Source organism: Odocoileus virginianus, unplaced genomic scaffold (assembly GCF_023699985.2).
Source record: "Odocoileus virginianus isolate 20LAN1187 ecotype Illinois unplaced genomic scaffold, Ovbor_1.2 Unplaced_Scaffold_1, whole genome shotgun sequence".
Taxonomy (NCBI): Eukaryota; Metazoa; Chordata; class Mammalia; order Artiodactyla; family Cervidae; genus Odocoileus; species Odocoileus virginianus.
Genome location: NW_027224263.1, coordinates 11,195,337 through 11,218,365, shown reverse-complemented (window position 1 = coordinate 11,218,365; position 23,029 = coordinate 11,195,337). Strand labels below are relative to the sequence as shown.

Genomic DNA, 23,029 nt, shown 5'->3' with positions numbered 1-23,029 from the left:
GCATCCAACCTGGGCTGGTGATCTGTTTCACCCTAGATAATATACATGTTTCGATGCTGTTCTCTTGAAACATCCCACCCTCGCCTTCTCCCAGAGTCCAAAAGTCTGTTCTATACATCTGTGTCTCTTTTTCTGTTTTGCATATAGGGTTATCGTTACCATCTTTCTAAATTCCATATATATGTGTTAGTATACTGTAATGGTCTTTATCTTTCTGGCTTACTTCGCTCTGTATAATGGGCTCCAATTTCATCCATCTCATTAGAACTGATTCAAATGAATTCTTTTTAATGGCTGAGTAATATTCCATGGTGTATATGTACCACAGCTTCCTCATCCATTCGTCTGCTGATGGGCATCTGGGTTGCTTCCATGTCCTGGCTATTATAAACAGTGCTGCGATGAACATTGGGGTGCACGTGTCTCTTTCAGATCTGGTTTCCTTGGTGTGTATGCAGAACTGCTTTAAACTCTTAAAAATTTTGGGAACCACAGTTCAACTTTGTTTCCCCATCTCCCACAGGTGTTCATCCCAAGGGCACTCCTTCCTTAACAGCCTGCACTCTGAACTACCTCAGAGTTCACTTCCTGGGAAGATTAACCTATGACAAGTGTCCATCCCAGGAACTACCATATTCATGCAATTTACTTTCCTCAGTAAGGGATATACTTGACTTCAAAGAAGTAAATTTAGTAATGTGTGTGGGGATTATTTGTTTTGTATACAGTTTTTTTTTCAATCTCGTAAGGTAGTTCTTGGATAATATAGCTTAGGAAAAATATGGTATAATCATTAGGGAAATGCAAATCCTAACCACAATGAGGTACCACTTCCCATTCATCAGGATGACTATTATTTTAAAAAGAAAGGAAAACAACATGTTTTGATGAGGATCTAGAGAAATCAGAATGCTGAGTCACTGCTGGTAGGAATATAAAATGATGCAGCTACTGTGGAAAACTGGCTACTGTGAAAAGTCTGGCAGTTCCTCAAAAAGTTAAACAGGGTTGTCACATGATCCACACATTCTACTTCCAGATATATATCTAAAAGAATTGAAAGCAGTGACTTTAACAGGCATTTGTACATCCATGTTCATACCAGCATTTTTCACAACAGCTGAAACATGGAAGCAGCCTAAACATCCCTTGACGGATGGCTGGATTATGAAAATGTAGTGGAATATTATTCAGTCTTAAAAAGGAAGGAAATTCTGACCATGCTAAAACAATGATGAGCACTGAAGACTTTATGCTAAATGAAATAAGCCAGTAACGAATGGACAAATACTGTATTATTCCTCTTATCTGAGTTATCTAGAAGAGTCAGATTCTAGAAACAGAAAGAACAGTGGTGGTTGCCAGAGGCTGGAGGGGAGGGAAGAGTGGGGAGCTATTACTTAATGCACACAGTATTTCAGATTGGGATGATGAAAAAGTTCTGAAGATGGATATTGGTGATGGTTGTACAGCAATGTGAATATTCTTAATGTCACTGAACTGTACACTTAAAATGGAAAAAATTTGTGCTATGAATATTTTACTACCAAATACTATTTTTAAAACCAAGTATAAATATGTCTGGAATCTTGCAATACGTTAGTAAGTTGGTTGCATAAAATAGTGAGTCATTCCTTTTTATTGCCAAATAATAGTACATTGTAGGGATATTCATTGGAAGGACTGATGCTGAAACTGAAACTCCAATACTTTGACCACCTCATGTGAAGAGCCCACTAACTGGAAAAGACTCTGTTCCTGAGTCTTGAGGGCAGAAGGAGAAGGGGACGAGAGAGGATGAGATGATTGGATGGCATCACCGACTCAATGGACATGAGTTTGAGCTATCTCCTGGAGACTGTGAAGTACGGGGAAGTCTGGCATGCTGCAATCCATGGGGTCACAAAGAGTTGGACACAACTGAGCAACTGAACAACAACCACCTTAAAAATATTAAGCCAAGTGAGAGAAGTTAGTCACAAGAAAACACGTATTGAAAGATGTCTGGAAGATGCAAGTCCTTAGAGACAGAAACTAGTTTAGTGCTTGCCTAGGGCAGAGAGGAGATGTGGGAAGAAAAGAGGAAAGGCTGCAAAGTGGTGTTAATGGACACAGGGTTTTTTGAGGCAGAGTGATGATAAGGTTTTGATTGTGGTGATGATCATACAGCTCAATGGCATTAAAATCATTAAATTCACTTTATATCTCAATTGTTAACAAAAAGATTAATAAAAACCAAAATCATAGAAAAGTCTCTTGAGGAATATCTTTCCTGACTGACCTAGGAAATTAACCTTTTATGCCTCCATGTGGAAAGGTTCATAGATTTTCTTGTATTTCCCTTCAATCATTCAGTAAATATTTACTGCAAATTTTCTGTGGGCAAATAACACTATTGAATGACCTAGTGATCTACAAAAAAAATATTGTCTTAAAACATGGTGTCTGCCTTTCAGAAGCTTTCTCTCTGATTAAGGAGACAAGCCATACACACATGAAATGAAATTAATTAAGGCAGTGCCACATTGGAGTTCAATTATTGACTCATGTCCATTTGCCACACACAACAAACTGAAAGCATTATTATTGTAAAATTAGTGATACTGAAAATAAGATTTCACAGTGGTTAAGAGCAAGGGCTCTGGAGCCAGACTGTCTGGTCTGATTCATATTCATTGGCTCCATCATTTACAAACTGTGTGACCTTGTGCAAGTTACTTAACTTCTCTGTGCCTCAGCATCTTCCTGTTGAAAATGGAGATGATTGTGATAATAACAGTGCCTACTTCAGAGAGTTATTGTGAGGATTAGATGTGTTAATACAGATAAAGTGCTTAGAAGAGATCCTCGCACATAGTAAATGCTCAATGAAAGTATTAGTTACTATTATTTCCAGAAAACTGTGGGTAACCTCTTTGATGAATATTGAATATTTGGGCAGTGAAAAGTTTTAAACCTACATTTCAAAGATTTACAAAAATGTAAACCTACATTTCTTAACAGAGCTGCAACCCTATGCTGGAGATTTTGGCAACACATATGGCAGGTGTCATTCAGGATGTCATAGTTTTATTGGCTCAAGACATCTACAATGCCCCGTATCCTAACTGAGCATGAAGTACAGGCTCAATAAATATTAGAATTCAAAGAAAAAACTTAGATTAAAATGCTAACATTTTGTATGATGCAATTATGTCATTTTTTAGCCATTTTCTAATTTTTTCTCAAAATGACTGGATTACCTTTATTTTTTATATATTTTATTATTAATATTTCAAGCCCACAGAAATATATAGAGACTAACATGCTGAGTCCTTATGGCAGAAAGTGAAGAAGAACTAAAGAGCCTCTTGACGAAAGTGAGAGGAGAGTGAAAAAGTTGGCTTAAAGCTCAACATTCAGAAAACAAAGATCATGGCATCTGGTCCCATCATTTCATGGCAAATAGATGAAGAAACCATGGAAACAATGGCAGACTTTATTTTTGGGGCTCCAAAATCACTGCAGATGGTGATTGCAGCCATGAAATAAAAAAACGTTTACTCCTTGGAAGAAAAGTTATGACCAACCCAGACAGCATATTAAAAAGCAGAGACATTACTTTGCCAACAAAGGTCCATCTAGTCAAAGCTATGGTTTTTCCAGTAATCATGTATGAATGTGAGAGTTGGACTGTGAAGAAAGCTGAGCACTGAAGAATTGATGCCTTTGAACTGTGGTGCTGGAGAAGACTCTTGAGAGTCTCTTGGACTGCAAGGAGATCCAACCAGTCCATCCTAAAGGAGATCAGTCCTGAATGTTCATTGGAAGGACTGATGCTGAAGCTGAAACTCCAATATTTTGGCCATCTGATGCAAAGAACTGACTCATTGGAAAAGACCCTGATGCTGGGAAAGATTGAAGGTGGGAGGAGAAGGGGATGACAGAGGATGAGGTGGTTGGATGGCATCACCGACTCAGTGGACATGAGTTTGAGTAAACTCTGGGAGTTGGTGAATGGACAGGGAGGCCTGGCATGCTACAGTCCATGGGGTCACAAAGAGCTGGACACGACTGAGCAACTGAAATGAAATGAACTGAACATGCTGAGCACACATATACCCGTTACTTAGCTTTGTTAAACTGTAACCCTAGGAACTTCCCTGGTGGTCCAGTGACTAGGACTCTGCTCTTCCAATGCAGGGGGCTCAGGGTTTGATCCCTGGTCAGGGAATTAGATCCCACATACCGCAACTAAAAGTTTGAATGCTACAACTAAAAAATCCTACATGCCACAGCTGAGGATCCTACATTGCACAGCTTAAAAGGAAAGAAAGGAAAAGATTCCTTGTGCCGCAATGAAGACCAGGCTCAGCCCAATAAATAAACTTTAAAACATTTTGAAATATAATAAGAAGTATGGCTGGAGCTTTTAAGTAAATAAAAGCAACTAGTAAATAAAAGTTCACTTTAAAAAATAAGTAAATATAAACTGTAACCTTATGCCTAGTGTACCTGAGTTTCCTTTCTTAAGAATTAAAACGTTACAGAGTTGACACCCTGTATACACTTTTCTCAGCCTCTCAGACACCGTCTCTCCCTAGAAGTGCCCTTATCTTGAGTATTTTTATACTACTACTACAGTGAGGGTATTCATAAATAATATAGGGTTTTTGCATATTTTGAAAATATATACACAGAGAACGAACTTGTGGTTGGAAGGGATAGTTAGGGAGTTTGGAATGGACATGTACACACTGCTATATTTAAAATGGATAACCAACAAGGACCTACTGTATAGCACATAGAACTCTGATCAGTGTTATGTGGCAGCTTAGATGCTGGAGGCAGGTGGGGGAAGTTTGTATAGATATGGCTGAGTCCCTTTGCTGTTCATCTGAAACTGTCACAACATTGTTAACTGACTATACCCCAATACAAAATAAAAAGTTAAAAAAACTATATACAAATGGTAATCTGTACATGTATCATTCTGAAACACCTTTTTCATTTAGCACTTTCTGAGACTCCTTCATGTTGATACACGTAGCTTTAGCTCATTTTCCATTTTGTAGAGAATTCCAGAAGTGTCTATGTTTATTTATCCTTTCTTTTGATGGAGGACATTTATATCTTTTCCATTTTTTCCCTATTACAAATGGGGTTCCTCTGAAAATTCTTGGGTATGTGTATGCTGCTGCTGCTGCTGCTAGTTTATGTATAGATTTCTCTAAATGTCCATCTAGAAGAGATATTTCCATCTTCAACTTGACCAGATATTGCCAAATTTCTCTGTAAAGTACTTCTATTCTCACCAGCAGTGCCAGGAACTTGCCATTGCTTCACATCCTTGTCAAAAGTTGATATGTGCTGTGCTTTTAAAAGTTTTGCCAGTTTGATGGATGTGAAATGATATCTTATGGAAAGCACATAGAATTTTGCCTGGCACATAGTAGGGTCTGAGTAAGGGTGAGTTACTATTTTAATGACCATATCCATAATCAGTATGATAATCAATATGGGTTGGGCACCTTTTCATTTGTTGTTGGTCATTAAAAGTTTTCTGTAAGGTACCTCTTCATGTCTTTTTCCCATTGTTCTACTAGATTGCCTTTTTCTTAGTGATTTACAGGATTCTTTGTATTTTCTTGCACTAATCCTTTGTTTCTTATGTATTCTTCGGCATGTCTTTAACTTCATTCATGGTGTCTTTTGTCATTCAGAATTATGTTTTCTAATTTAATATACTCACATTTATCATTTCACCCTTTGGGTTGTGCTTTTTGTATCTTATTTTAAAAAATCCTTCCCTATTAGCGGGGCTTCCCAGGTGGCGACAGTGGTAAAGAATCCACCTGCCAATGTAGGAGACTTGAGGGAGGATCTGATCCCTGGATCAGGAAGATCCCTTGGAGAAGGAAATGGCAATTCACTCCAGTATTCTTCCCTATTAGTGGTTATGAATCCCCAAAAGAACTCTATTTTTCTGGACAGAACCCAGGCCTAGGTAGGCAATCTTTCATTTAGTCTCCTCTGCCAGTGGACACATGTTTTTCCCTAATTTTCCATTTCACTGAGGGAATAACTAATTAATGGTCCATGTTTAATATGAGGGTCTTGGTCCCAAAACCTTGGCTCCTCTCTCTGTATGTACATTGAACTGGTTAGTATTAGGTTCAGTTGTGAGCTGAACCTGATACTCCAAAATAATAGAGACATTGATAAGAGGAAAATTGTCTCATATACCAGTCCAGAGAAAGGCAGTCCACGCTGGCATAGAGTGTTTATCTTCACCATGTCTTCAGCGACCCAAACTCTTTCTCTCTTGTTGTTCTAGTCTATGTGGCCTCTGTATCTCAGGTCACTTCATAGTCCAAGAAGGCCCTAGCTTTCACTTTTACATTCCAGCCAGCAAAAACGAGCAAGAGGTCAAGAAAAAGGGACATGGCAGCTATCTTTTAAGGAAGATTCTCAGTAGCTTCCAAATGACACTTTCTTTCATATCCCATTGGTCAGAATTTAGTCATGGTGGTCTTTATTCTGGGTGACTGTGTCCAACTGAAAATTAGGAGTTTGGTTTTAGATACACAGGAGAATGTATATTGGGGGCTAACAGTCTTGGCCACAGAGATCAAATCTCAAGCCATTAGATGACAAGTTGCCCATATACCACTCTAGTTTTTAGTTCTCTCATCCTTTCTGGTACCTTATTTTCTTGTACTCTCAACTGTGCCTTTCAGACAGTCATTCAATAATTATTTATTGAGCATCTACTATGAAGCCAGAAACTGTTTTCTGAGCAGGACTTACACCAGTGAAGAAGACAAAAGCCCTGCCTGCATGAAACTTACATTCTAATTGAGGGAGGCAGACCACAAGCAAACCAGAAAATGAAATACTGTAATGTCAGAGGGTATGCATTGGGATGGAGAAAAGTAAAGCATGTTTACTAAGGGGATGAGGACTTCTGGGAGTGGAGCGAGTGGTTATTATTTCAGGGAAGACCAGCATTTGGGTGAGAGTATTTCAGGCAGAAGTAAGACCAAGTGCCCTGAGGTGGAATTGGACACTGTATGTTCAAGGAACAACAATAGGGTGTGTGTCGCTGGAGCATGGTGAGAAAGTGGAGAGAGAGAAAGAGATCAGCGGTACACCAAAGATGCCAAAGCACCAGATCAGCCAGAGCATAGTAGGCTTTTGCTTTTATTGGAGTGAGAAGAGATTCACTGGAGGGTTTGAACAGAGGGGCATGCCACGATCTGACTGACATTTTATTTATTTATTTGACCTCACCACGCTGCATGTGGATCTTAGTTTCCCAACCAGGGATCAAACCCGTGCCCCCTGCCAACAGAAGAATGGAGTATTAACCACTGGACCACCAGGGAAGACCTTGCCTTAAGTTTTATGAAGACCACTTCAGTTGTAGAGTTATGAATAGACTCTAAGGTAGTACACGGTGGATGGGGGGAGGTAAGTGAGATGACTACTGTGGTTGGCCAGGCAGGAGATGAAAGTCACTCAGATTAGGATGGTAGTAATGGACGTGGTTTCCCCAGTGGCTCAGTGGTAAAGAATCTGCCTGCAAATGTAGGAGACACAGGAGACCTGGTTCAATCCCTGGGTCAGGAAGATCCCCTGGAGGAGGGCATGGCAACCCACTCCAGTATTCCTGCCTGGAGAATCCCAGACAGAGGAGCCTGGCTGGCTACAGTCTATTGGGTTGCAAAGAGTCAGACATGACTGAAGTGACTTAGCACAGCACAGCAGAATGGGGGTGACAAGAAAGGGTAAAATTACAGGTATATTATGAAGGTTCAGCCAAAAGTATATGCTGAAGGATCAAGACAAGGTGTGTGTGAGACAGAGAGAGGTGATAGAACCAAGTCTTAGGTTTCTGGCCTGAGCAAACATTGAGTGGTGATGTCATTTACAGAGATGAGGAATTCTGGGAGACAAGCAGGCTTGGGGGATGGAAATCAAGAGACCTGGTTAAATTTGAGATATGCAAAGGGAGAGGTGATACAGTTGGGCATAGCATTTGCAAGTTTAGAGATATTTGGGTTGGAGACATGCCTGTGGGAGTCATCAGCACATACGTGGCCATGAAATGGGGGGAGTTCAGGAGGAAAGACAGCACAGAGTTTGGGAGAATTGGCAGTAGGGAAGATGGGGACATCCTCTTCTGACTCTTAATATTTCAGTGAAATCAGAAGAAAGATCATTTGCTGAGAGTGACATGGTAGAGAAGAAACTGGAGGTTTGAGGAGAGGGGAGACAGTGTGAAATACCTATGTGTGATGTATTTTATACAACATTTTTAGGTGTTTGTTTTGGAACAGAGTTTTGTGTCATTCAAGGAGTAGTTTGCCTTGGTAGCTCACTTTTATAGAAAGGAAAAAGACATGTAGTTACTTCTAATCATCCTATCCTTGGCAACATAGAAAAAAAGAAACAATAAGAAATTGAAAATGTTTTTTTTACAGATTTCCAGTTGCCATGAGGGAGCGGGGTGGGGGAGGGAAGGATTGGGAGTTTGGGATTAGCAGATGCAAACTATTATATATATCATGGATAAACAACAAGGTCCTACTGCATAGCACAGAAAGTTTTTTCAGTATCCCATGGTAAACTGTGTGGAAAAGAATATGAAAAAATACATGTGTGTGTGTATACTGAATCACTTTACTATACAGCAGAAATTAACACAAAATTGGAAATCAATCACACTTCAATAATATTTTTAAAAATCTATACATCTGAGTTTCTTTTTCTGTTTTGCATATAGGGTTATCGTTACCATCTTTCTAAAGTCCATATATATGTGTTAGTATACTGTAATGGTCTTTATCTTTCTGGCTTACTTCACTCTGTATAATGGGCTCCAGTTTCATCCATCTCATTAGAACTGATTCAAATGAATTCTTTTTAATGGCTGAGTAATATTCCATGGTGTATATGTACCACAGCTTCCTCATCCATTCATCTGCTGATGGGCATCTGGGTTGCTTCCATGTCCTGGCTATTATAAACAGTGCTGCGATGAACAAAAACTACTGTAATGATGTAAAGTAATTAGCCTCCAACTAATAAAAATAAATGGAAAAAAAAGTCTAAAATATTTCTTAAATTCCAGCATATGAATAAAATCCAAATGGAATTGGCTTTCCCCTTTCTTCACACGGGAGGCGTGACATCAAAGAGTGATTTGCCTAAGTCTCTTGCTCCCACCAGGACTTGTTGACTGTCATCCTACAGACAGGGTGAACTCCAGGGATGTCTGGCCACTGGTCCCCTTTCCAGGGAAGAATACTGCTGCTCTACAATGCTTCGCTGAAAGTGTAGACAGGACAGAGGACTAGGAACTGAGGAGCAATGCTTCGGCTGTCTTGGGCAGATTAGCTGAGTTCTAGCCACCTAAAGATGTCATGGCCCCTAACCAAAGCGGATCTGAGTGTCTCAGTCTGAAGATCACTGGAGATAAGGGCCCGACCTTGGCCAGGCAGTCCCTGAGGTTAGACAGAGCCAGCGTGTACTCAGGAGCTCTCTCCCATTCTCTGCTTCATAGTCCCTTTCACATGGACTAGATTACAGAGCATCGTTTCCCCACTCTTCCCAGGCCACCTCATGAAACACTGGCAGTCATTAACAGATTTTTTTCTGCAGTGCCAGATGTAGAAAGAAGCAAACTCTTCTTTAGCTTATCCTTCACACTGTGAGGAACTTAACCTGGGAGGGACATGTACTTCTGCTTACCATAGTCAAAAAGGATATTTCTTTGCAGTCTTCAATTTTGTTTAACTGTCTATGTCAGGAAGCCATGTGGACAAGTGGTGTAGATATGGACAAAGATCTCACATGGTGTACGTATGGATGAAGAAGTGGGGCAGATCCGAGACGTGTTCAGGAAGTGAGTTCTGTAGGACTTGCCCGATTAGACGTGGGGAGGAAGGAGCATGAGGATTCTAGACCGACCAAATCCAGCCGGTTTATTTCTGTATGACCCACGACCTAAGAATGGATTTTACATTTTTAAATAGCTGGGAAAAAGTCAAAAGGAATGTATCATTTTGGAACCTATGAAAATTATGTGAAAACTTTTTAGTGCACCTAACTGAAGATTGATTGGAACGCAGCCCAGTCAATTGCTACATGCTGTCTAATGACTGTTTTCATTCTGCAACAGCAAGGCTGACTAGTTGCGACAGAGACTGTATGGCTGGCCAAGCTTCAAATATTTCCCATTTGGCTTTTTACAGAAAATGTACGCTGACCTAGGTGGCTCATGGGTTCCTGGCCTGGGTAACTGGATGGGAGATATTGTCATCACTGAGATGGAGAACACAAGAAGAGGAGCAGGTGTCCAGAAAAGAGCAGGAGGCCAGGTGGGGGCATGGTGAGCCTGAAGTACCCATGGGTCTCCAAGAGGAGAAGCCCAGCAAGCAACTGGGTATAGGCTGTAGAACTTAGGAGAGAGGCTGGAGCTGGATGCCAAGCCGGGGAATATTGATACCCTTCCGGTTCTACCTATCAAAGTAAACACGGCAAACCCCATAGTCTTCTTCCCACTCTTTGGGTAAGGAGCTGAGAGTTCCAGGTTTGTTCTCAGGGCCAGTGTTTACTTTAGCCATAAAGCTGTCATTTCTTTTAGAACCCTAAAGATGTGGCAAGGTGAAGGTGAAGACGAGAGGGCTTTTGAGAATTTATTTGAGAATTGGAATGATCTTTAGTTTGTCTCCAGTCTTCCTAGGATTTTAAGGCCTGTTCTTGTTTAAACTGGGCTTCCCAGATGGCTCAGTGGGTAAAGAATCCACCTGCAATGCATGAGACGCAAGAGACTCAGGTTCAGTTCCTGGAGGAGGGCACAGCAACCTACTCCAGTATTATTGCCTGGAGAATCCCATGGACAGAGGAGCCTGGTGGGCTACAATCTATGGGGTTGCAAAGTATCTGACACGACTGATGATACTTGGCATGCACACATGCACACACTTGTTGAAATTACAGCTATATGGTGAGGGAGGACATAAATGGATCTTTTGATTTTGTTGTCCTAGGTTGTGCTTTGGCAGAGAGGTGAAAAGCAAAACCAAAGTGTAGCATTTTTCTATTCCTGAATTCAGATTCCTTTGGAAAACCATTGCTTTTTTTTTTCACTATATAAAAATAACATTAGAATGTTACTCAGCCATAAAAAAGAAGAAAATAATGCCATTTGTAGCAACATGAATGGACCTAGAGATTATCATAGTAAGTGAAGTAAGTAAGACAAACATCATATGATACTGCTTATATGTGAAATCTTAAAAAAAATTGGTACAAATGAACTTTATTTGCAAAACAGAAATAGAGTCACAGATGTAGAAAACAAATTTATGGTTACTGGGGGGAAGCTGGTGTTGGGGAGGGATAAATTTGGAACATTAGGATTGACACATATACACTACTATATATATGTATGTGTATATGTATATGTATAACTAATGAGAACCTACTGTACAGCACAGGGAACTCTACTCAGATGATAGAGGTCTACTCAGATGATTTAGGTCTGTGATGACCTAAATGGGAAGGAAATCCAAAAAAGAGGGGATATATGTATACATGTAGCTGATTCACTTTGCTGTACAGCAGAAACTGACAAAACATTATAAAGCAACTGTACTCCAATAAAAAATTTTTAATGAAAGAAAACATTGATTCCTCTGGACACCATTTATTTCATTGATTTGAACTCTTGCCTAAGTCCGATGTACTTAGGAAGCTTTGGTAAAGAGATAGAAGTGGGTGATCCAAGGGCCTGGAAAAAGAGGCTGGGTACCATCTAGCACCTGCCTTCCGATGTCAGGGAACTGAAGCTTTCTTCCTCCTTCCTTCCTTCTTCATCATTTTGTTCTCCTGCATCTGTCCTCTTTTTCCCTTGATTCATCTCCATGTGGTGGTTCAGAGTGTGAATTTCTACACTAGACTCCCTGGGTTCAGATTCTAGCTCACTACTTACTGATTGTGTGATCTCAAACAACTTATCTAGCTTCACTGTGCCTCAGTTTCCCCAGTCATAAGGTGGTGGGTGATATTAGTAATTGCCTCACAAAGTTGCAGTTAGTATAAAATGAGCTCGTGTATGCAAAGCCCACCTGTAGACCAAGTGGCAGATTAGAAATGAGGGTCAGGAGGCCTGCTCCTGCTTGTGATATGCAGGTACGTGTGTGTGTGCATGCTAAGTCCATTCAGTTGTGTCTGACTCTTTGTGATCCTATAGACTGTAGCCTGCCAGGCTCCTCTGTCCATGGGATTCTCCAGGCAAGAAAACTGGAGTGGGTTGCCATGCCTTCTTCCAGGGGATCTTCCCGACCCAGGGATCGAACCCATCTCTTACGTCTCCTGCATTGGCAGGCGGGTTCTTTACCACTACCGCCACCTGGAAAGTCCAGTATGCAGGAACACAAGTGGGTAACAGTTGCAGTTGAGGGTAAAAAACCCCTAGTAGGAAACAGCTCCCAGTGGACTTACTGATGGGATGACCAGCAAAAGGGTCCTTGAGGATGAACCAGCCGGTGGAGCAGCTTTGAAGGAGTCCAGTGAGGCAGGTGGTAGTGGTACTCTGCACTCCTGACCTTAGAGCTCAGGTACATTTTTGTTGTGGGGTGCTGCCTGTGCACAGTAGGGTGTTGAGCAGCACCCCAGGTCTCTACTCCACTTCCTAAAATGTCTCCAGCCATTGCCAAATGTCTTGGCATTGATCCTGCCCAATGATAAATCCCAATTAAGAACCACTGTTCTAAGATCTAAGGGACCAGGGAACAAAGGAATAACCAAAGAAGTGAGCATGTGTGAGGTTGGCCAGCAGGGTGATGGTGGGGAAGGTCAAGGTATATACACACATACCTGCATACCACAAGCAGGAGCAGGCAGCCTGACCCTCATTTCTAACCTGGCAGTTGGTCTACAGGCAGGCTATGTTTAGGAATCTGAGGATGCTCAAGGTCTGCCTAACCATCCCTGTAGCTGTCCTTTCCACTTCCTGGTGAAGTCTTTCTCACTACTAGTGAGCCTCCAACTTGCTAACTTGGACAAACAATTTCAGTTCTATTACTGCTGCCAAGTATAAAGCAGTTTAATTCCTCTAATAAGACCCAAGACTTCTAAGATATTAGCCCTGAAGGAAAAAAGCATTAGGTGGAGAAGACTATCTACTGAAAGACATAAAAATAAAGTCCTGAATCAATGGAGGTGCGTGTGTGTACCTTGTCACAATTACAAAGATGTGGTGGCCTGCTGGCCTCCTGGAAAGAGGAAGTGTAAGATACCCACCCTACTCTGCTACCTCCTGGAAGAGGGGTTGGGATGATGAGGTAGCTGACTTCCTAGGGAGGGAGGGACCAGCACTTGACTGCTAGACACAGAGACTGTAGACCTCCACTCCAGGTCCATCACCCGAAGTGAGGATGAAATGTCTTTAAACTAGATTGGTTGGGCGAATTTTCCCCTAAAGGATTTCTATAGCTGCAGAGAAATGGGTAGGAAATGGGGGAGGGAATCTGAAAACATTTTCATCTTTTTTAAGAGAGCCAGTTATCTGTGAACGTTGACAAGAGAAATCCAAATGAGAAACATACATTAAATTCAACTGAAGGAGGCTTTGGCTTTAGAGACTCTCTAGAGAGGAAATACTGAGGGAGTAACTCATATCAGCTCAATCGCAAACCGAAAACCACCTCTGTGTCATTCTGATAGTGGAAGGAAGCCAGAGGAGGTAAGCAGAGAGGCCCGAGAGTTTGGGGGCATAAGGGACAGATGGTCGATGCTCAGATGTGTGCGGAAGCTACAACGATCAATAACTGGCTACTGTTCAGGAAGACAGACACAGGGCAGGGTTCATATGCAGTCAGCCTGTGCCAGTATGGCAGTGTTGATTGCTATCAGCCAGCATCTTTGTATGTTTTGTCAGTGGGCTTCCGTGGTGGCTCAGATAGGTAAAGAGTCTGCCTGCAATGCAGGAGAGCCTGGTTCGATCCCTGGGTAGGGAAGATCCCCTGGAGAAGGGCATGGCAACCCACTCCAGTATTCTTGCCTGGAAAATCTCTATGGACAGAGGAGCCTGGTGGGCTACAGTCTATTGGGTCGCAAAGAGTCAGACATGACTGAGTGACTTTCACTTTCCATAACAAAGGAGGATGTGGTGGTGGTGGTGTTGGGATTACCTTATTTTCAAAAACAAAACATTCTGTGTAAATATCCCCGATTACCTCCTTGAACATAATTTCTCTTGCATGTGACCTGAATTGTATTCAGCTGACCCTGTACCTACTTGGTGTTCCGGTGGAACAAAGTGAAGCCTAGTTTCCTCCCAGAAGCCTTTCACTTTCATTGTACTTGTTCTGGTAGGGATAATTCTGGCCGCTCAGCCCTTTCCCTTCACTCAACCTCTTTCGTTTTGTGTGTTTGTGTATCTAGATTTAGTTTGGGCTACGGAGGGAAGATCTAGTACTATCTTCATATTACAGTGCTTCTGGGAGCATTTCAAATCTTGACTTTGGCAAGGAAGAATTATGAAATATTCAGTGCATGAGCACTATAGGACCTGGTCAGCTTTGCACTGAACAAAACTCCACGTCTATATTAGCTCTGCTTTTGCTTCTCAGTATCAAACATCCAAATATAACAGTGCTAGGCACTATTACTTACCTCTCTCAAACGGATACAGAATCCAGAAGACCCAGTTCAGTTAATGACAGAAAAAGGCCACCCGTGGAATAACTACTAGATTATAATTATAATCTCTTACCTGTATATCCCAGGTGGCTCAGTAGGTAAAGAATCTGCCTGCAATGCAGGAGACACAAGAGACTTGGGTTGGATCCCTGGGTTGGGAAGATCCCCTGGAGGAAGGGATGGCAACCACTCCAGTATTCTTGCCTGGAGAATCCCATGGACAAAGGAGCCTAGCAGGCTACAGTTCATGGGGTCGCAGAGTTGGACACCACTGAAGTGACTTAGCATGCACCTGTGTATCTACCCACTGAATACAGCCTTGATCGTCCATATAGCTGGCTTACAATGGTAGATCAAAAAATTGTGACAGATGGTCAACAATTCCCAGATTATAGCCCTCAACAGTTCATATGATAGCTTCCCTTGGTTTCCTATCAGAGGCACACACTCAGCATGCCAGATGAGAAGTCCAGAGCCTGTAAGACTCTCAGCCCTAGGCGATCTACAGAATCTGTGATTATTACAAAATGCTGCAATACACAAAGAACAAGACTTTTTGGTCAGAATTTGACTGAGGTTGGCTTCAAATTTTTTCATGGGGACAAAGCAATTAGAGTGCAAATGTTCTGACAAAAAAATAAAAACCTGCTTTACTGAGTTTGAGTCTAAGGCAAAAGGGGGTCAGAAGAACAAGATAATGTTACCTGCTTTTATATGTATTCTATTATTATTTTTCCTTTGCATGGCTCTTATTATAGTGATTGGTTCTAATGGTCAGCATTCATATAATAGTTAAAATGAAGTTTTTAACTAAACTGCCTAAGGTCCTTCCTTAACACACATATGCTGGTTCCTACCCATCCTTCAAGGCTGTCGTCCTTCATGAAGCCTTTTTTGTTCTACATCTAAAAAAGCTCTGCCTATTCAAGCACTTGTCATGACCACTGATTTGCTATTATCAGACCTTCTTATATCTCCTTATGTGACTATGTCTTATCTTCCTCAACCACAATCTCTTTGAGGGCTGGGGTATTATTCATACTGCCTTGCCCATACTAAAAGCTCTAGAAGGATCTGCTTATCTTAACTGGCTTTCTTGAGACTGCTCAAGTGCTTATTCTTTGGCAGGTGCTTTTATGTTTCAGGGAAACAGAGACAAAAAATCAGAAGAGACTCTACCCTTAAAGGGCTTACCTTCTTAGTAAAAAAGTGGAAGAGAGGAAACTTTTTAGGTCTCCGTACAAAGCTGCAGCAGGAGACTGTAGGAAATAGTATGTAATAGCTGAAAACAGTTTGGACTCTGAATTAGGATGCTGTGATTTCATTTCTAATTTGATGTGTATCTTGAGTACATTTCTTAACCATTTGTCATCCATTTCCCTATATGTTATACAGTCATGTCATATTAATATTAAGAAATGTACTCTTTCTTAATAGGGTACATTTGTCATCTATTTCCCTATACGTCATACAGATTACTGGGGGAACTGATTGAATCGGAAAACAGATGCAAATCATGTTGCAAGGGAACTTCCTCAACCTGATAAAAAGCATCTATGAAAAACCCATAGCTAAAACTACACCTAAAGGTGAAAGTTTGAAAGCTTTCTCCCAAAGATGAGTAATAAGACAAGAATGTCTTGCTCTTACCACTGCTATTTAACTTTCTACTGGAAGTCCTAGCCAAGTGCCAAATGAGAACATGAAAAGAATCAAATCAGAAAGGATGAAGTAAAATTCTCTTTATTTCCAGATGACACAATATTAAATAGAAAACACTAAAGAATCAGTAAAAAAATAAACTATTAAAGCTAATAAATGCACTCAGCAAGTTTTCAGGATACAAGGCCAATATACAAAAGTCAGTTGTATTTCTATAAACTAGCAAAGAATAACTGGAAAATGAAATTTTAAAACTCCCTCTATAATAGCATTAAAAAGAATAAAATACCAAGGAATAAATTTAGCAAAGGAAGAGAAATACTACACTGAAAACCACAAAATACAGTTGGAAGAAATTAAAGAAAACCAAACTAAACAGAAAAACATCTTATGTTCTTGAATTGAAACTTAAATTGTTAAAGTGGCAATACTCCCCAAATTAAATTATGGATTCACAGCAAATCCTATCAAAATCTCAGCTATATTTTTTTTTTTGCAAAAACTGACAATCTGAATCTAAAATTCATATGGAAATGCAAGGGACCAGAATATCCAAAACAGTCTTAAAAAAGAACATAGCTGGAGGACTTGCACTTCCCAATTTTAAAACTTACTATAGAGCTACATTAATCATGACAATGTAGTACTGGCATAAGGACAGACATATAGATCAATGGAATAGAACTGAGAGCCCAGAATAAAACCATACATTTATGGTCAATTGATTTTTGAAAAGAGTACCAAGACAATTCAAGGGGGAAAATGTCTTTTCAACAAATGGTACAAAGACAACAGGATATCCACATGCAAAACAATGAATTTGAACCCCTTTCTCACACCATATACAAAATCCAGCTTGTAATGAATCAAATACCTAAAAGTAAAAGTTAAAACTATAAAACTCAGAGGTGCTGATAGTCCCCATGGCGGCTGCTCTGGAGCCTTAGGACCCTGGGAATGGGAAGGTAGAAATAGAAGATTATGTGACATTGGAGTAGGAGGATTTATCTTGGTGACTTTAGGATGCTGGTTCCATTGTAGGTATAATTATGCAAAGCTAAGAATCCAGGAAAGACTTGCCAGAGAAGGAATTAAAAACAAGATTTTATATGAAAGTGCCCATCTTGATCCTGAAAGAAAACAAATCAATGGCAGCAGCAGCAATTGAGCATAGAAAACAACTCACTTCAGTGTGAACAAAGCTGAGATGAACTACAGAAAACATTTTATGTACCATAAGAAGAACTGCAATTTGTAAATAGAGTATGGGTAAGTAGTAAAATTTAAAAAAAATTTTTTAACTCAAAGAAAATATAGGTATAAACCTCTACGACCTTGGATCATGCAATGTCTTCATAGGTACAACATCAAAGCACACATGACAAGAAAACATAGAAAAATTAGACTACACCAAAATTAAAAACTTCTGTTTCAAAGAACACCATTACAAAAGTAAAAAGTCAACCACAGAAATATATGGAAATCACATTGCTGATAAGAAACTTGCATCTAGAACATACATAGAACTTTTGCAACTCAACGATCAGAAGACAAACCAGTGTTTAAAAATGGGTTAAGAATCTGAATAGACGTATTTCCAAAGAACGTATAAGAGTGGTCAACAAACACATGAAACAATGCTCAACTTCATTAACCATCTGGGAAATGCAAATCAAAAATCACAATGAGATATCACTTCACACCTACTAGGAAGGTATAATCAAAGAGGCAGATAATAACAAGTGTTGTTGAGAATATGAGGAAATTAGAAATCCTTATTTAGTGCTGCTGGGACTGTTCAGTTCAGTTCAGTCACTCAGTCGTGTCCGACACTTTGTGACCCCATGAACTGCAGCAAGCCAGGCCTCCTTGTCCAGCACTAACTCCCAGACTCCACCCAAACCCATGTCCATTGTGTCAGTGATGCCAAAACCATCTCATCCTCTGTTGTCCCCTTCTCCTCCTGCCCTCAATCTTTCCCAGCATCAGGGTCTTTTCAAATGAGTCAGCTCTCCACATCAAGTGGCCAAAGTATTGGAGTTTCAGCTTCAACATCAGTCCCTCCAATGAACACTCAGGACTGATTTCCTTTAGGATGGACTGGTTGGATCTCCTTGCAGTCCAAGGGACTCTCAAGAGTCTTCTCCAACACCACAGTTCAAAAACATCAATTCTTCAGTGCTCAGCTTTCTTTATAGGCTCCAACTCTCACATCCATACATGACTACTGGAAAAACCATAGCCTTGACTAGACAGATGTTTGTTGGCAAAGTGATGTCTCTGCTTTTTAATATGCTGTCTAGGTTGGTCATAACTTTCCTTCCAAGGAGCAAGCGTCTTTTAATTTCATGGCTGCAATCACCATCTGCAGTGATTTTGGAGCCCAGAAAAATAAAATCAGCCACTGTTTCCACTGTTTCCCCATCTATTTGCCATGAAGTGATGGGACCAGATGCCATGATCTTAGTTTTCTGAATGTTGAGCTTTAAGCCAACTTTTACACTCTCCTCTTTGTAGTGCAATTACTGTGGAAAACAGTCTGGCAGTTCTTCAAAAGTTTAAACATAGTTACCATACGACTCAGTAATTCAACTCCTAGGTATATGCCCAAGACAAATGAACATATCCATAGAAAAACTTGTAGGCAAATGTTCATAGCAACATTATCAACAATAGCCGAAAAGCAAAAATAAACCAAATGTTCATTAACTGATAAAAAAAACAAAATATGACATATTCATACAAAAAGAGTTATTATCCAGCCATAAAAGGGAGTGAAGTTCTGATACAAGTTACAACATGGATGGACCTTGAAAACATCATGCTAAATGAAAGAAGCTAGTCACAAAAGGTCATACAGTATGTGATTCCATTTATATGAAATGTCTAAAATATTAATCTATAGATACAGAAAGTTGATTACTGATTGTCACGGGCTGGGGGCTGGTTGGTGGGCAATAGGGAGTGACCGCTTATGAGTATGGGATTTCCCTTGGAAATGATGAAAATATTCTAAAATTAATTGTGGTGATAGTCACACAACTGCGAATGTACTAAAACCCACTGAATTGTGCATTTTAAATGGGTTAATTGTATGGTGTACAAATTACAGCTTAACAAAGAGGAAAAGAGAAGACAAGAAAGTATGTTGGAAAAAGTCTTAAGATGTCATACATAGAGGCACAATCTTTGAAGAATTTAGTCACAACGTCAATCCAGAGTTGGATAAACATACATACACACTTTTCTTAGAGTAACCATTATGTGGCTAGGGACTAGAAAGAAAGCATTGTCACTGCAGCAAGATGAACAAAGCACTCTTACTGGCCAATTCCCAGGACGGGGAATAGTCCTGTGATATAAACCCATTCCCCACCCTTAATCATCTTTTACTCTACTCCTTTCCCTGTGTTTTGATAGCTGAAGTAGTGTACTGTTAGTATAAGACTGAAGGTAGCCCACCATTTTGTGTATGAGAAGCCTGAAACATATATCTCATTACTAAGATTTTCAAGAGTTTGGAAATTTCTATGATTCCCATACATTGCTCAGGTTCTGCATTTCAGATAAACTTGTATTTATAATCAAAGGCTTGGGTTTTTATTATGCTGACCTATTTAGTTTGTTAATTAACTAGTGAGTCATCTCTAGTTCTACAATATGTTGGTCACGGTTCCAAGGCTGTTGCTACCACTGCTGCTTTTTGTTTCATTTTAAAAAAGATGTTTCAATTCAGTTCAGTCGCTCAGTTGTGTCCAACTCTTTGCGACCCCATGGATTGCAGCACACCAGGCTTCCCTGTCCATCACCAACTCCCGGAGTTTGCTCAAACTCATGTCCATCAAATCAGTGATGCCATCCAACCATTTCATCCTCTGTCATCCCCTTCTCCTCTCGCCTTCAATCTTTCCCAGCATCAGGATCTTTTCCAATGAGTCAGTCTTCACATCAGATGGCCAAAGTATTGGAGTTTCAGCTTCAGCATCAGTCCTTCCAATGAATATTCAGGACTGATTTCCTTTAGGATTGACTGGTTGGATCTCCTTGCAGTCAAGGGACTCTCAAGTCTTCTCCAACACCACAGTTCAAAAGCATCAATTCTTCGGGGCTCAGTTTTCTTAACAGTTCAACTCTCACATCCATATATGACTACTGGAAAGCTTTGGCTAAATGGACCTTTGATGACAAAATAATGTCTCTGTTTTTTAATACGCTGTCTAGGTTGGTCATAGCTTTTCTTCCAAGGAGCAAGCATCTTTTAATTTTATGGCTGCAGTCACCATCTACAGTGATTTTGGAGCCCAAGAAAATAAAGTCTGTCACTGTTTCCATTGTTTCCCCATCTATTTGCCATGAAGTGATGGGACCAGATGCCATGATCTTAGTTTTCTGATTGTTGAGTTTTAAGCCAAATTTTTCACTCTCCTCTTTCACTTTCATCAAGAGGCTATTTAGTTCTTTGATTTCTGCCATAAAGGGTGGTATCATCTGCATATCTGAGGTTATTGATAATTCTCCAGCAATCTTGATTCCAGATTGTGCTCTATCCAGTCTGGCATTTCACATGATGTACTCTGCATATAAATTAAATAAGCAGGGTGACAATATACAGCCTTGACGTACTCCTTTCCCGATTTGGAACCAGTCTGTTGTTCCATGTCCAGTTCTAACTGTTGCTTCTTGACCCACATACATATTTCTCAGAAGGCAATTCAGGTGGTCTGGTATTCCCATCTCTTGAAGAATTTTCCACAGCTTGTTGTGATCCACACAGTCAAAGGTTTTGGTGTAATCAATGAAACAGAAGTATGTTTTCCTGGAATTCTCTTGCTTTTTCTATGATCCAATGAATGTTGGCAGTTTGATCTCTGGTTCCTCTGCCTTTTCTAAATCCAGCTTGAACATCTGGAAGTTCACAGTTCACATACTGTTGAAGCCTGACTTGGAGAATTTTGAGCATTACTTTGCTAGCATGTGAGATGAGTGCAATTGTGCAGTAGTTTGAACATTCTTTGGCATTGCCTTTCTTTGGGATTGGAATGAAAACTGATCTTTTCCAGTCCTGTGGCCACTGCTGAGTTTTCCAAATTTGCTGGCATATTGAATGTAGCACTTTCACAGCATCATCTTTTAGGATTTGAAATAGCTCAACTGGAATTCCATCACCTCCACTAGCTTTGTTTGTTAGTGATGCTTTCTAAGGGCCCACTTGACTTTGCACTCCAAGATGTCTGGCTCTAGGTGAGTGATCACACCATCATGGTTATCTGGGTCATTAAGATCTTTTTTGTATACTTCTTCTGTGTATTCTTGCCACCTCTCCTTAGTATCTTCTGCTTCTCCTTTGCCTTTAGCTTCTCTTCTTTTCTCAGCTATTTGTGAGGCCACCTCAGAGGACCACTTTGCCTTTTTGCATTTCTTTTTCTTGGGAATGATCTTGATCACTGCCTCCTGTACAATGTCATGAACCTCTGTCCGTAGTTCTTCAGGCACTCTATCAGATCTAATCCCTTGAATCTATCTGTCACTTCCACTGTATAATCATAAGGGATTTGATTTAGGTCATACCTGACTGGTCTAGTGGATTTCCTTAGAAATTTCCCTAAAAAGATATTTACAGTATTTATATATGTAGTCAATTCATATAAATATGGTAACAATAACAATAACATCATGGACATGATGCCATTGGTGCATTGGTTACTCAGAAAATCTGCATGGAATTGCTTACTTTCTCTATCGGTTACCATTGTCGTGATAAACTAATACTACTAATGGTGACTTTATTCCCATTTTACAAGCTGTTCAAAGACTATCAAAACAGTAGTTTCCAGGGAAACCTGGAGTCAAGCTTAATTGCAGAAATAATCATTATACCAGAAATGTATTCTTTGATATGAATTCATCCGTAGAGGCCAGATCACTTCATGAAATCTTTATTTTTTTTAATTTATTTATTTTAGTTGGAGGCTAACTACTTTACAATATTGTAGTGATTTTTGCCATACATTGATATGAATCAGCCATGGGTTTACATGTGTTCCCCACCCTGAGCCCTCCTCCCACCTCCCTCCCCATTCCACCCATCTGGGTCATCCCAGTGCACCAGCCATGGAATCTTTAAACTATATAAACAGTAATACCTAACATACACAGTGTTTCAAAGCATATTTAGCTGGCTTTCTCTAGTCTAACCTACCGTGTTCTCTCTATATACCTTTCTACCCTCAGAAAGTTTGGAAGCTGGTGAAAAAAACCTAGGGAAATTGTGCCATGACCTGGAGGCCTGTGGCCACAGGACACAAAATTGTCTTTAACTTTTCCTTTCTTCTCCTTGGCCATCAATGAATCATGTCCAGTCTTTCAACACAGTATCTCTTGCACTTATCCTTTCTTCTCCATTCTTGTTCACATCTATGGGCTTATGGATTCATAATTAAGATTACTGCAATAACTATCTAACTGGTTTCCATATGTCCATCTCTCTTGGACTCAAAGGCATCTGGCAGCAATATAAAGGATTACATTTATAAAAATAATGTTTAGTCAAGTAATCTCTCCATTCAAAAACCTTGACTGGTTTCCTTCTGTTTATCGAGTAAAGTCCAAATACTATTATCCTGGTATTAAAGGCCTTCCAAAATCTAGGTGTGAATTTTCTTTCTAGATGCAG

General features: G+C 40.2%; 1 pseudogene; it reads left to right on the top strand.

The window, feature by feature from the left end:
• The first annotated feature begins 9,848 nt into the window (after positions 1-9,848).
• On the top strand, positions 9,849-17,524 carry LOC110149950 (cytochrome c oxidase assembly protein COX20, mitochondrial pseudogene; annotated as a pseudogene).
• The last annotated feature ends 5,505 nt before the right edge of the window (positions 17,525-23,029 follow it).